The sequence below is a fragment of the Pipistrellus hanaki genome (assembly GCF_964339955.1).
Source record: "Pipistrellus hanaki genome assembly, chromosome: 2".
Classification (NCBI taxonomy): domain Eukaryota; kingdom Metazoa; phylum Chordata; class Mammalia; order Chiroptera; family Vespertilionidae; genus Pipistrellus; species Pipistrellus hanaki.
The window spans coordinates 10,084,032-10,099,675 of NC_140504.1; the positions used below are offsets into that span (position 1 = coordinate 10,084,032).

The following is a 15,644-nucleotide window of genomic DNA, read 5'->3' on the forward strand; positions in this document are numbered from 1 at the left end:
ATCATTACACAAATCTGTTTTCATCTCTAACCTTTGTTGTACATCTTACACAGAAGTCCAGGGCTAATTTGTTACTGCGGCACAAGCCATCCTGTCCTAATACAGCTAGTTTAACAAATTTTCACTTAAGTGCCCATTAATGTACTACATTTTTTAAATGCCAGTTCATATCATCTGAACAACATCAAAGAGCTCTCAAGACTAACTTATTTTTAGGCAAATATCTTTGACTATTCCACCCATTAATACATGCTGGAGATAGAGTTGACATTACTCAAGAAAAAAACAAGATTTAAAGAATGTATTTTAAAGGCCAGTTAGCACTACCTTCAATCATCTTCAGAATGTGGAACGCCATTGTATGTGAGTATGGAAAGCAGAGGTCAGGTCTGAAAATGAAACTGAAAAACAATAATGTCCAAGTGGTGTAGGCTGTTTTTATCCAAATGTCAAAAGAATGTAAAATAAGAGGTTTGAAAATGATTTTCTCCCTCAACAGAGTAGATACTATGCTTCATTTCACAGCTGCCTAGCTACAACAAGGGATATGTGTTTGTAACACAGTGGATATTGGCTTAGAAAGGAAATGCAATAAAATCTATGCCAGAGCCGAGGCATTCTGAAGAAAATGCCTTTAGTTAATCACCCTAATCACTCCTCCTCCTCTGTGAACCAGAGAAGGGCTCACCTTTGAGCTCAGTTTTATGACTATAGATTATTTAAATTATCCAGGAGAAGTGCTCTAATGCTAAGCCCACACCCCTAATTTTAACTTAACAAGAACTACCTTTTTTTTTTTTTTTAATACTTTCCACTTTTCCCCCCTCTCAGTTAAAGGCATAATAATAATCTGTAAAGCTTTCAATTCATGCTTCAAAGTTTTTAACGACCATTGTATTATGAGATATAAAATTGTTTGAAAAGGAACAAAATTGAAACAAGAAATGTGTATCTTACTGTGATGATACCATTGTGCAAAATATGGACAATGGTGATACTGCAGTATAATTGGTCATTTAATTCCTCTTTGGACACATTTATTGCCAAGAAGGCAAATAAAACCAGAACTCATACATATCATTTTTAATCAGAAATTAATTCTATGTAAGCATATCTCATGGTTAGACACCATGTTGATATAAGCAATGGAGAAAAATTCCTTGTCATGCTGTTCATTTCTCTAACACGGTGCTGTGGAAATGAGGCTGTATGATGTTCCGGGGTGTCACTTGACTGGTACTTCCGGGATTCAAATCATGATACTCAAGAACTTTAAAAAACCCAAGTGCTGCCCTAACCAGTTTGGCTCAGTGGCTAGAGCATCGGCCTGTGGACTGAAGGGCCCCAGGTTCAATTCCAGTCAAGGGCATGTACCCTAGTTACGGGCACATCCCCAGTAGGGGGTGTGCAAGAGGCAGCTGGTCAATGTTTCTCTCTCATTGATGTTTCTGGCTCTCTATCCCTCTCCCTTCCTTTCTCTAAAAAGTCAATAAAATATTAAAAAAAAAAAAAAAAAAAAAAAAAAAAAAAAAACCCACAAATGCTTATACAAATATTGTGATGTCTCAGACAGGCTCCACCACAAAACACTAGGACTTCAGTGTCACATAGAGAGGGGAAGAGAAGTCCACATGTGAGCCCCTTAGATACACAACTTGGTTGTAAGAGCAGCCAATAAATTGCTATATTTTTTTAGGGTTATGTAGAGAAGTCCCCTTATTCCCACAGGCTAAGGAGGGTCAATGGAAAGGATGGGATAGACCAATAGGAACGTAAATGACAAGACTGTTCCCCAATGATGCCCAGAAGGGAATGACAATCCAGTAACTGGCAGTACAGGAAGGATGATAGAGAATCACGAGAGAGTCATCTGTACCTTGGCCTCATTCCTGGAATTCAGGGTTGAGTTCCAGGCGCTACAGGAAACTGCAATGCTAGAGACACAGAGACACAAACCTAACTCCGCGACCTGGGCTGGCTCAACAGAAGGATGCACTGGTTGTCCAGGAAGAGAGATTACCAGGACAGTGTCTGTAATAATTACATCACATTCTACTTTTTGGTGGAACTAAATCTCCTAATTTACCCTGCAGCTTAGTCAGAATTGGTGTCAACGTCAGGAGTAAGGGATGTTTGCTGCTACTCAATTCACAGTCAAGGAAAGGCAATGATTGAAAAAAGCACAAAGAGCCTGGCCAGACTGGCTCAGTGATTGAGCATCAATCTATGAACCAGAAGAGATCATGGTTCAATTCCCAGTTAGGGCACATACCTTGGTTGTGGATTCAATTCCTAGTGTGGGAGATGCTCTCTCTCTCTCTCTTCCTCTCTGAAGTCAATAGAAATATATTTTTAATAAAAAAAAAACACACAAATAACTAATATATATATATATATTGTTTACTTTATATTTAAAAAATGCTTCTGTACTTTCCTTGAAAGTACTAATATAATCTCCTTCTAATCTAAATTCAATACATAAGCACTTCAGCACTGAGTATAAATGAGGTCAGTATTATTATTTCACTTTGTATATAAGAAATTAGAAATTCAAGGATTGAAATTAAAAGAAAATACTTTTGTTTAGAATTGTTAGAAAATAAAATATATATTGAAATTAGTTTGTTCAAAGTATACAGTCATTTATCATTGTATAAAACATGTTATATTACATGACCTTTATCTTCTGACTGCATTTAAATTGTACCCACCCGTGCCTTCGCTGGAGTGTGAAAATGAATAGTGCATACCATTCATCTTTATTACTCTTCCAGTTATGTGATCAGTAGGTACCCCTTTGAATAATGGTCTCCAATGGAATACATTCAAATCGAGGCTGTGACATTGATGAAAGACATTAACTTTATGACCAGGAGGTTATTGACAGTAGGTTTACTGTACTGAAAACTATGGCCCTTCTAACCATGTTTGATCAATAAAACCATAACATTATTTATAAGTACAAAGCCCCCTGGGGCTTCAGGAATTTAGTTTAATTTATTAAATAGAGGGGGGGGGGGGAAAGAGTCCCAAGAAAGTGATGGTGAGTGTAGCTCTAAAATACAATTATCAAATTGCAGTAATAGACCTTCGAGCAATTGATTGAAGTTGGGTTATTTTAACCAAGCTGGAACTCTCTGGTTTCTCAGAGTCATAACCACTTCTTGATTCTGAGGTCTGTGCTGTTTGCTGTTTGTTACTCAATGGGTGTTATTAAACTCAGCAGGCCCAATCCCCATAGTTTGCCCCTGCTATTTATCCTTGACAGGAGAAAGATCCTGCTTTGTTTTGCAAATGTCCTCTCATAGACCTTGATGTCTCTCACATCTCTTGGCAAAGCTTCTGTAAATGGAGCTATGACAAAAGCAGGGGACACTCACCTAGCAGCCAGACCAACTGCCTTAATCCACACTGCCAATGGGAACAGCGACTACACTGCAGATCATCCTTTATCCATGTTTCATGTGCAAATATCCACCAAGTCAATATGCTACTTTGTTAGCATGGCCTCCCAGAGCGTTCATTGGAGCAGCAGTCGCCAGCTTTTTGGACCTCACGGACCACCAGTGGGCTGCAGACCACCAATGGCGATGCTGCATTGGAGCGAACTTGTCCTTTAAGAGAGGAAAAGCGATAGGATCCCAGCTGGTGTGGTTGAGGAGATGCCTCAATAAAATACATCTCCCTAGCCGAAACCAGTTTGGCTCAGGGGATAGAGTGTCAGCCTGCAGACTGAAGGGTCCCAGGTTCGATTCCGGTCAAGGGCATGTACCTTGGTTGTGGGCACATCTCCAGTAGGGGACCTGCAAGAGGCAGCTGATCAATGACTCTCACAGATGTTTCTAACTCTCTCTCTCCCTCTCTGTAAAAAAATCAATAAAATATATATTTTTTTAAATACGCTACTTTTAAATGCCGAGAGTGATTTCCACTATATATTTTTAAATGCCAAATGTATCAAAAAACAGTTATTCTTTTTTTATATTGCAACATTTTTAAAGGCAAAAACTAAAGGTATTTTAGTATCATGTGTTATTATTTATCATAACTTCATAGGCTAGGTATGTAGTTTACAAAACAAAACTCAAAGATGAGGTCCTTGTAAAAGAGAGATAATAACCCACCAAGAATACAATATTTTGCTGAAAGTTCCTTTTTCTGAAAGCCTGTTTTTCTTCTTCACTGGCTCTGATTAAAATTCTGGAAATAGATGTAACCTTACTATAGTAGGCAAAATGTAAAGCAGACCGTTTTAATTTGTCACCAAGCTTTAAATATGCCTTCTCTGGTCTTGTACAAAGCAAGCCTCCCCTACCATGGGTTTTCATTCATCTGGCTCCTTTCAGGTATTGATCTTTGGGTTATTGCTTCAAGCACATGTATGAATTAAATCTGTGATGTATAGATGCTGCTTTACTTGGCTGAATATGTCTTTAATACACTTCAAAGTGAATCTTTAAAAAAAATCTTCATTAAAAGCTATTTCCCATTATCACTTCTAAACTTACTTGATAGCCATGTGCAGTTTTACAACTTGCACTAAATATAAATGAACAGCAAATAAAAAGAAATATTACACTTCAGGAGTGCTCATAAAACTACTGTTTAATTGTTTTGTCCTCTAACCAAGCCCAAGAAAGTAATACCTAAAATCCCATTTTTAATGTTCTACACTTTCTATTAAAATCTTATGACCGCTCCCAAGTGAAGGCCATATGCTTACACCAACATTAGGCAATTCCTTTTTCTCCCAATAAAACAACACAGAAAAAACAAAAAATCCAGAAGCTAAGCAAATCTCAGCTTTAGCTTTTTAGTAGCAACTTTTTGAATTAGGATGATAAAGTGTTTTAATATTAAAAGCAAATTATTTATTCCCCAAGGGATTTGTTTTCACATAATATATGATACCAAATGTCCTGAACACGTGAATTTTAAATAGTCCATGGCTCTATTGGCCCAAGGCATAAATACACACTATGATATTCTAAACAACCAAGAAACAGTTACTTTTCTTAATAACTTACAATGGCTTGGTTTTCTGTTAACACCATGTGTTAATAAAAGTGATCAGAAATAATTTTTTAAAAAGAAAAATATGGAACACTTTGTATGGAGATCACAAAATCCAGCTGAATGAAAAATGGAAATCTGAGTAGTTGGGGGCGGGGAGGTCGAGCACTAATCTTTGGTGGCCAACTTCATAGAACTCATTTATTCTCATATTCATTACAACAACATGGATGGACTGAAACTTATGAACACAAACAGCAATGTGGTATTTGCCATCAGGAAGGGTTGTGGGGAGAAAGAGACCCTAATATGAGATGACAGAGAAGATTTGACTTTGGGTGGTGGGCACATGGTGCTATATCCATATTTTGTAACTTAGAAATCCACACATGAAACCTATATGTTCATGTTGACCAATGTCACCCCAATAAAATTTAGTAAAAAATAATAATATGGATATAATATTAACAATATTATAAAATTATATTAATATTAATTAATAATTGTTCTATAGTAATAACTCTTTTATATATCCATCCAAAGAACTGTGCATTATGAAAGCAAACATCATAAAAATAGTTTTTTATTCAAAAAACATTTTAAAAACTACAATTAAGATAGGAAAACTGGCCCTAACTGGTTTGGCACAGTGGATAGAGCATCGACCTGTGGACTCAAGGGTTCCAGGTTTGATTCCAGGCAAGGGCATATACCTTGGTTGCAAACACATCCCCAGTAGGAGGTGTGCAGGAGGCAGCTCATTGATGTTTCTCTCTCATCGATATTTCTAACTCTCTATTCCTCTCTGTAAAAAAATCAATAACATATATTTTTAAAAATGATAGAAAAACTGAAGAACCATAGTCAAATCCACAATATATATAAAGGTGAACACAAAATGCAGGAAGATTTAAAGTTCTCTGGAAATAAATCAGTGCATAAAAAAATTAAATTTCATACATGAAGGCGTGACAATTTCTGCCCCTGATTTGCATGAGTAAAAAATTAAGGAATTTCAATAAGTACATGCATTTTATGAGAGGCTATCAAAATAGCCAATAAGCATATGAAAAGATGCTTAACGTTGTTACTTAATACATCAAGTGAAGTGAAAATCAAAACCCAAAATAGGATTCCACCAAATACCTATCTGAATGGCTAAAATATAAAAGACTAAGAATTCTAAGGATGCGGAGCAAGTGGAACTCTCCTATATTATTGGTGGGAATATGAAATTATACTATACCTTTGGAATAGTACTTGGTAGTACCTATAAAATTAAATATGTATGCCTACTATGACCAAAGAATTCCACATATATTCCCAAGAGAAATGAATGCATGTGTTCACTAGAAAATAAGACAAGAACTCATAGCACCTTTTTTATAATCACCAAACACTAACATCCCAAATGTTCATTAACAGAATAAGTAAGTATTTTGGGGAATATTCACTGGTCTGGCAGTTAAAAAAAAAAAATTACTGCTTAATATAACTAACATGAATTTTTTAAAAGACATAATCAAGAGTAAAATGACTCAAAAGAGTAGAGCATGTGTGATCCCATTTTTATAAAGTTTAATAACTAATAAAACTAATCTCTCTTGGGGAAAAAAGTCAGAAGATTTGTTTTTTGTGGGGGAATTGTGGATGAGAGAGTAGATAGAATAGATACAAAGGGGATCCTTCTAGCACGCCGAAAATATTCTATAGCTTCATGTTGGTGGTTGTTAGATTTACTCAAGTATGTATTCTACATAAATATGTAAAAATTCATCACTTGATATTTGTGTACTTTTTCGGATGTGTACTATTACTTCAATAAAAATTAACAGCTAAATGTTTTACATCTTGGAAGCAGAAGTAAGTGAAAGACTTATCAGAGTTTTCCTTTCCATGGAGAGCAGAAGAAATGAACACTTCCAATGTCTTGTCTTCTTCATGAAGAACCAATAAAATGGGTCATTTGTTTTCTGTAGCTTACTGGTCTCTGCTTTTATGATGTGTGTATTACTTTCCTGGGACAACCATAATAAACTACCACAAATGTGGCGACTTAAAGTAACAGAGAAAAATTTATTATCTCACAATTTGGAGACCAGAAGTCTGAAATCAAGATGTCAACAGAACTTCACTCCCTCAAAAAGCTCTTGGAGGAATCCCCCTTTTTTCTTCCAGTTTCTGGAAGCTCCAGTGGCCTGACTTGTGGCTGCATCATTCCAATCCCTATCTCTGTAGTCACACGCTTTCTTCCATGTGTCTTTTGTTACAAGGACACTTGCTATTAGATTTAGGGGTCATCCAGATAATCCAAGATCATCTCATTTAGAGAGCTTAAACTTAATTACACCTGCAAAGGCCACTTTTTCCAAATAAATTCACATTCACAGGTTCTTGGTAGTAAAGCATGGACATATCATTTGGATGGCCACCATTCAACACACTACAATATGTATAGATTTGAATGAATGCAATTTCCCATTATAATAGATATAAATGTGTAATCTCTAACCAGATAAGAACAATAAAACTGTATGTTTGTTTTGTGTTTTCCAGATGTAAGAGGTGTTTTTATTTTTTCAATCTAATTTGACCTTCATAATCAGACTCCATACAATAAAGAAAGAGAGATTTATCATGGTAATTAGGTTATATTTATTCATCATCTCTTTGTTTACTAAACCAATAGGAACCCTACTGAGGTTCCTATTGGTTTAGTAAACAAAGAGATGATGTTGAAAGTTTTTAATCTTATTTCATAAGGGAGGATTGATTTATGTCAATTTTTTTAAATATATATTTTTAATTGATTTTTTACAGAGAGGAAGGGAAAGAAATAGAGAGCTAGAAATGTTGATGAGAGAAAAACATCAACCAGCTGCCTCTTGCACACCCCCCTCCGGGGATGTGCCCGCAACCAACGTACATGCCCCTGACCGGAATCGAACCGTGGGACCTTTCATTCCGCAGACTGATGCTCTACCACTGAGCCAAACCGGTTTTGGCTGATTTATGTCAATTTTAAAGAAGGGGAGAATGAGTTAAACTTCTAACTCATTGACTAAGACATGGGTTCAAAATTATTTCAGCAGTAACAGTTATGGAATATGATGGCATGTGATAAAGGACAAAATTCTTCAGTTAAAATTTCCTAAGAAACAAGTTTGATGTAAATATTATTGATATTTTTCAAATATTTGCAATTTTAGAAATACCAGAGTCTTTTATAAGCAGGCATTGTTTCTATTCTTTCTGAAATTATGTTATTAATTTGTGTAATTTTATGTATATTATGTATGTTTCTTTTTTAGATGAATTCACTATTATAGTTAAAAAGCTGAATTCATATTTATAAATAGTATTGAACAATTATTTATATAAAATAGACATTTTGCTAACAAAAAATATCGTATAAGTAACCTGTGTGTATTACAGATTTAAAACGTAAATGTAATTTCACTTACAAAAATTTGATCTTCATACAACTGTTGATCTCTGCACAGAATAAGACTTATCTGTGCTTCTCATTTAAAATGCAGTGGTTATTGCATTATAAGGAACAACTTCGGCTTTCACCTGCATTGTGATTATCTCAAACCAAATACCCTTAACTATTCTTTTGTCCTCTCAAACTTAAAAAGGGAATTTCAATTTTCTAAATTGCTGCATAGAAATGGAGAATTGCCTTTTGTTGTCGAGCAAAAGACAAGATTCTAAGGAAACTGCAAGGAAGCATTTCCCTGCAATAGCATATTATGAGGTGTGGACTTAAAAAGGTTTTTCTATTGCCAATATTGTAATTGGGCAGATGTCTGCTGCATATACCATGTCTGCATCAAGAGCCAGACTTTCCTCAGAGTGAACTGTTAGAGGCATTTTGGATTATAGCACAAAGTACTCCCTGATCATTTTGCAAATGAAAATTTTAGTCCCCTGACAATTTTGTGTATGTTTGAGAAGATGGCCTTTAAAATGAAACGCAAACAATAGGATAAGCTGTAGCAAGCCAGAAACGAGGACATAATGGAGAACGGCGGAGGCTGAGGGCTGAGCCATTTACAGTAACCAGTAACTGTCCTGTTGTGGAGGCATTTCCCTGAAGACATGCTGGATTCTAAATGGTCTCACAAGATTGGGGAGGATGCGGGAAAGTAACCTACCTGGGTTAGGAGGAACCGCTTGGTTGTAGGTACAAGCTAGGAGCATATGGTCAACACTGTAGCAAAGTGGTGAAAGGGTTGCTTAAATTTCAGTCAAACCCAAATGCAAATAAAATAAGTAGACTATTGGCCAGGTGCACGAAATTCATGCACCAGAGGGGAGGGGGTTGTCCCTCAGCCTAGCCTGCGCTCTCTCTAATCTGGGACCCCTCAGGGGATGTCCTACTGCCTGTTTAGGCCTGATCCCACAGGACATCCCTCTCACAATCCAGGACTGCTGGCTCCTGACCGCTCACCTGCCAGCCTGCCGGCCTGATCACCCCCAACTGCCCCTTCTCTGCTTGACTTCTCACCTCGAACTTCCCCCCTTGCCAGGATGATTGCCCCCAACTGCCCTCCACTCCTGGCCTGATCACCCCTAACTGCCTCTGCCTTGGCCCTGCCACTGTGGCATTGTCTGGAAGGACATCCGGAAGGTCTTCCAAACTAATTAGCATATTACCCTTTCATTAGTATAAATGATGATGATAGATAGAGATAGATAGATGATAGATAGATAGATAGATAGATAGATAGATAGATAGATAGATAATACATAGTCAAATAATTAAATAACTATGAATGGTGTTAGCTGTGTGAAAGAATCTAGTAAGGATGTGAGCTAGAGAATAATAGGAGAGAGTAGCTATTTTAGTGTCTGGAAAGACTTCTCTGATGAGGTGGAATCTCTTTTCATTTTAACAAGTGGACAATAACCATGGTAAATTCTGTTCCATGATCAGAATCTAAACATAGTAATGGTAAGGGACAGTGAAAAATAACAGACTTCTTCAACCAAACCAAAGTTGTATGCTTATGTCCCTCTCAAAGCATGAAGATCCCTTGCACACAAAATCTCATTAAAAAGAAGACAATTGAGTAAACTGGTGCATTGTCTTCTAGTTTTATGGAATTCCAAGCTCACTGAAACAGCTTACAGAAACAGACAGTTCACTGGGTTTGGTGCCTGGCAAAACTTAGCACACAGCACTTAATCCCAGCCAAAGCACTGCTCGTACCTTTAAGTCTACAAGGGGAATGCATTCCAGCATTCAGTTATTGGCTCTGGTCACTGTATATAGAAACTTCTCATTCACTTCTTCAACTCAATAAATAGCACACTTAATTCTTTTTTTAAAAATTATATTTTTATTGATTTCAGAGAAGAAGGGGAAAATCATCGATAGGCTGCCTCCTGCATGCCTCCTACGAGGGATCGAGCTGCAACCAGGGCATGTGACCTTAATCAGAATTGAATCGAACCCTCCAGTCTACAGGTTGATACTCTATCCACTGAGCCAAACCAGCTAGGGTGCAAACTCAGTTCTTACAGTTTCTCAGCCCAAACCCAGTAGAACTGTCCATAACTCCTCCCCTCTTTCCTCCATCAGCAAATTCTGTCAACTCCAGCTTCAGAATATATCTGAAATTGAACATTACTCTTTACTTCCTCAACAAAGACTCAGAGTCCAAACCACAATCATCTTGCACCTGGATGATTGCATAATCTCCTCCCCAGTCTCTGCTTCCACCCTCTCCTACTAAAGACCGTATTATCAGAACATATACAAATAGGGTAATATGTATATTTATATGTGCACTAATATATCTGAATAGAAAAATCACTAGAAAGAAGTAAAACAATATATTAATAGCAGATCGTTCTGAGTGGTTATCCAAGTGTTATCTGAATAGTGGGAGATTATTCGAGGCACTTTTTACTTTGTTTTAACCCTGTTCAGTATGTTTTATATTTTTATATATAAGATTATCTTTAAGTATATAAGAATCAGTAACAGTTTTCCAAAAATGTATAACCTAATGGAAAAATAAAGATAGAATTACCATACTTTAAAAATCCTAACAGCAGTATCAGAAACTTATACATAAATTATTGCACCTTAACCTCAATGATTCATGTTTGTTTGTTTGTTTGTTTTGTTTAATGAAAGAGGATTGATAAATGTTCTGAAGATAAGCAAAATACCAAATAATTTCTATTCCTTCCATTGAGACCCCTAGCATTTTCAACTGTTTTTGCTGTATTTGGAAAGACTACAGCATTTGAAATGACTATATTTGAAATGACTAAATTCCCTCTGCTAAAACTAGAAGTTTAAATAAATCGATAACAAAGAGAGGTAAGGTGAGCTACTGAGTTCTTCGCGGAGGGTCCTATAGAGTATATTGATTGTGAAAATTCTTAAGGGCAAATGAAAAGCAAGGCAGCAAACTCTCTATTTAGTACAGATTCTTGCTTCTAGCTGCACTATAAGGTTCTCCAAGATGCTTCATCTTGGCAAGATCCCAGGGAAATTTGTCTCCAAAATCTCTCTCATGTCAGACAGGGTCACTGGATCAGAATGATTTCTGAGGTAAAGGAGTTAGCCTTAAGCAAAATTGCCAATCCAATAAATGTGTCTCCTGGACTGTGCCACATAGCAGAGTGAACAAGCCTATCCTTTGCAGTTTCTCCTTCCACTCTATGCCTGAAAGGGCCCTGTGTCCTTTACTGAACACCCTCTTATCCCAGCTATCAGGACTGACCTATGTAGTGGCTTGACCCATATTTTAAAAATCAAATATTTTTTATTGATTTCAGAGAGAGGAAGGGAAAGGGAGAGGCAGATGGAAACATCAATGATGAGAGAGGATCATTGATTGGCTGCCCCCTGCCTGCCCCATGCTTTGGATCAAGCCCCCAACCCAGACATGTGTCCTGACCAGGAATGCAAACATAACCTCCTGGTTCATAGGTCAACACTCAACCACTAAGCCATGCCAGCCGGGCCCATGTGACATTTTCTGTTCTCCCTCTTGTATGTTCCCAATCTCCAATCAATCTGGAGACCTACCTTGCCCTTTAAATAAATAATTTAATGTCTGATGGGCATGGAAAAAAAAAATAAAAGTTTATGGGGGTTTTCTTCTTTCAGGCAGCAGATCCAGAATAACAAGGCCCTTCCAGAGGTCATGAGTCAAACAAAAGAATGGCTGTAACCGTGAGGACTGCAGACCTTGTTTTCTAAGCCTTTTGAATTTCCCCATACAGACAGCCACCCATTCTAGTAGTGCCAAGTCCTCATCGAGGGAGCAAATATCTGCAAGCATTTTTGTAGCTTTCTGTTGGAGTTAGTGGGAGAAATAAAAAGGGGAGAAGAAAAGAAAGATAAGAAATGGGCTGAAGCTTTGGATCAGTTGGACATGCCCAAGGGACCCCATAGAAACAGAAAGTCAAATAGTGATCTCAACAGCTGCAAAGTTGTCAAATCATCCTGTACCCAAGTCTTTGGGAAGGTGGGTGACGCTCACAAATGTGTGTGTGCTCAATACTCCTCAATGGTAGCAACTAGATGAGAAAACGGATCAGAATATTTCTTAAGCTGACTGAATGAGCCATTTTCTAAATTTCTTCAAGAAAATCAGAATCTTTGAGACAAAAAAAAAAAGAGGGAGAGAGAGAGATTAGAAAAATCTAATCTGAGCCACACTTCTCCCTTGGGGCCTTATATGACTCTCAGTGTCGAGGTCTGCCACAGCCATTGGGAAGCAGTTCTGACCAATTTCATTGGATTCTCAAAAGTCAAGCTGTCTTAAATGACATGAGCTACAGGAAGCTAAGATTAAATGTAATTGACATCAGTGCCACCCCATGGTCTCAGAGCATGGCCAAGATAAAGGGTTCTCAATGGACCAGATATTTCCCATGACAATTACTGCCAAGAACCAATTCCAGAATGTAATAATTATAAGAGTTCCATCAAAAGGTTGATGGGACGTGGACTGCTCAACAAGGATGAGCCACATACGTAGTTTACCTGTTGGAAATGGTTAAACAGCACTTCCCTCAAACCTGAATAGGATTGTTAACAATCAGACAGCTCAGGACATTTTATTGCCTCCTGTTAGCCAAATACCTGAACAGCAGTAGGCTATTCCCTAAACTGATAATGATTCTGTAGTCTACCCTTTGATACTTTGAAGTGTATATTTCCACCTTGCCTTGGAACAAATTGTGTTTAATAAAAGCACAGGGTCCCGAGTCAAGGAAAAAGTCTTCAGTTCCTTCAGCTGAAGATCCTCTGACCCCCAAAGCCTTTCAAAATTATCTTTCATCTCTGGACTCTTTAATCATCTATGTGAAGCCCCTTTCTCCAGAATGGTGAACCCTTTGTAAAGCTGGGAAAAGAACCCTGGCAAATTACTAAACAAAAGCTACTATGTCTTACTGTCAATCATTTCACTTAGGTTTTTCTGGACTAGAAGTCTCACCAAGATGTATCTGAGCAAATGTCTCCCAGAAATGGTGAATCTAGGGCAAGTTCTGATTAGTACTTGATGTCAGGATACCCTAAATAATTTGAATGAGGAAAAAAAAAAATAATAATTTGAATGGACAACTGGTCATTATGTGGCATCTTCATGTTCCTGATATAGACACTGAAAACAATCACTCAACTTGACTACTTGCTGAGTGGTTCAAACAAACATCAACTTGGAGTATGCCAATATTTTTAACTCCTTCTTAGACAGTTGCTTTTTCTCTCTCTCCCATTTTCCCTCAACCCAAATAAAAGTTATATATTTTTTAAATATCTCAATCTAAGTACCACCCTTACGTCACCAATGGTTCACTTGCAGCATAAGTAATAGCATTTATAATTGTCTCCCCTACTTCTCCAAAACACCTTGTTACATCAAGGATATGACTTAATTTGGCACTGAACTTGGCATTTAAGAAATGCTCACTGCCCTGCCAGTATGGCTCAATGGTTGAGCATTGACCTATGAACCTAAAGGTCATGGTTTGATTCCCAGTCAGGGCACAAGCCAGGGTTGTGGGCTCTATCCCCAGTGTGGGGTGTGCAGGAGGCAGCCAATTAATGATCATCTTTCATCGTTGATGTTTCTATCTCTCTCTCCCTCTCCCTTCCTCTTTGAACTCAATAAAAAACAAAAATCTTTAAAAAAAAAAATGCTCTATAATATCTACTGGAAAATATTGGGTCGGCAGCTAAGTAATTGCGGGTTTCACACATACATGGCTTCAGTTGAATTTTTAGGTTTGCAGACGTAGTACAAATGTAAAACACATTTTGTTATTTGATAGTTGGCTATTCAGCTGTTAATCAGTAAAAAAAGTTTTTTGATCTGTTTTGTAGTTTTCGTTTGGCGTTCGTTGAAAAATGGAAAATCAAAAGGAACATTTTCATCATATTTTGCTTTCTTATTTCCGCAAAGGGAAAACGCATCTCAAGCTCATAAAAAGTTATGTGCTGTTTATGGTGACGAAGCCTTAAAAGAACGGCAGTGTCAAAATTGGTTTGCCAAATTTCGTTCTGGTGATTTTTCACTCAAAGATGAAAAACGCTCTGGTCGTCCAGTTGAAGTTGATGACGCCCTAATCAAAGCAATAATCAATTCAGACTGTCACAGTACAACACGTGAGATTGCAGAGAAGCTTCATGTATCACATACATGCATTGAAAATCACTTAAAACAACTTGGCTATGTTCAAAAACTCGATACATGGGTTCCTCACGAACTGAAAGAATCACAGTTAACGCAACGCATTAGCAGCTGCGATTTGCTAAAGAAACGTAATGAAAATGATCCATTTTTAAAACGACTGATAACTGGCGATGAAAAATGGGTTGTTTACAACAATATCAAGCGGAAAAGATCGTGGAGCAGGCCAGGTGAACCAACTCAAACAACATCAAAAGCTGATATTCATCAAAAGAAGATTTTGTTATCAGTTTGGTGGGATTACAAAGGAATTGTCTACTTTGAACTCTTACCACCCAACCGAACGATCAATTCTGATGTCTACATTGAACAACTAACGAAATTAAACAATGCAGTTGAAGAAAAGCGGCCCGAATTGACAAATCGAAAAGGTGTTGTATTCCATCATGACAATGCAAGGCCACACACATCTTTGGTCACTCGGCAAAAATTAATGGAGCTTGGTTGGGATGTTTTGCCACATCCACCATATAGTCCTGACCTTGCACCATCTGATTACTTTTTGTTTCGATCTTTACAAAACTCCTTGAATGGTAAAAATTTCAATAATGATGATGATGTCAAATCGTACCTGATTCAGTTTTTTGCTAATAAAAACCAGAAGTTTTTTGAACGTGGGATTATGATGCTGCCTGAAAGATGGCAAAAGGTCATTGATCAAAATGGGCAATACATTACAGAATAAAGTTATTTAGTTCCATGAAAAAATTGTCTTTGATTTTCTTTTAAAAATCCGCAATTACTTACTTGCCGACCCAATATTAAAAGCCCCTTGCTCCTTCAGGAGTTTTGTTCTTCCACTGAATTCTTCTCCCCCTGGTTTTCATTTATTTTTAGGTCTTTGATTCAACTGTCACTTTTTATCGACTCTTCTCATTACTTTCTCTAAAGCAGGCCTCTGCA

General features: G+C 37.3%; 1 protein-coding gene across 1 annotated transcript in view; it reads left to right on the top strand.

The window, feature by feature from the left end:
- Positions 1-15,644, top strand: part of CYYR1 (cysteine and tyrosine rich 1) — a 374,507-nt gene that overhangs the window by 158,443 nt on the left and 200,420 nt on the right. The gene's annotated exons all lie outside the window — the stretch shown is intronic.